Below are 879 nucleotides of genomic sequence, written 5' to 3'. Positions count from 1 at the left end.
TGTATTTTCCTGTTGCCTATTACATGTCATGTACTTTTATATAAGCAAAAGTCAAACACCACAACTCTAACATTGTCAGTCGTCTATAAATAGCAGCACTATGAGTATGCAAGTGTATCAGGATTTCCCATAGCTTCCTAGGATTCTAAGGAAAATGCACAGAAGATCTTTAGCAGAAATGGAAGAGTGAGAGTAATGGGAATGATAGCACCCTGTGACGGCAGAAACGTGGAGCCACCAGTGTGCAGTGCAAGCATGTGATGATCACAAGTGTAAGAATTAAGTGCATAGGAACTGAAGCATGGGATTTACCTAGCAAACACTTCATAGAGGGACTCAGGGATTGTAGTGCACAAGCTTGGCCTCCGTCTGCCCGGTCTTTGGGGTGTGGCACCCGCTAAACAATCACAGTCTTCCTTCATGCTCATGTACAATCAGTGGCATTGCAGAAGGGTCTCATGATATTCAATTAAAAACTAAGAAATGAAAGATGAGAAAGTTTAAATCATGTTTTAGTCTCAGTAGCATAAAATCTAATGCAACTTTGATCCACCATTTATCTCAGTTTATTTCAATAGAAAGCTGTCGTGTGATGTCACAACATGACACGAAGGTTAACTACAATGGAGGCTGAGATATGAACAGAAGGAACACATTCACATGGTGATGATTACACCATGGTTATTATAACAATTTCATTTTAAGTACCATTGCCAATATTCCCATATAGTTTATGAAATCATTGCATAATTATACATGTTTATGAAATGCTATATGTATTTGTGTGTATATTTTATGTGTGCAATATATCATTCTCCAATATTGACGATATTGATGGGCTTTCTGCCTTCATAAAAATTCTGCTAAATTACCATGATG

The sequence above is a fragment of the Chinchilla lanigera genome, unplaced genomic scaffold (assembly GCF_000276665.1).
Source record: "Chinchilla lanigera isolate Chin_1 unplaced genomic scaffold, ChiLan1.0 scaffold00013, whole genome shotgun sequence".
Lineage (NCBI taxonomy): Eukaryota > Metazoa > Chordata > Mammalia > Rodentia > Chinchillidae > Chinchilla > Chinchilla lanigera.
This window is presented reverse-complemented; position numbering follows the sequence as displayed.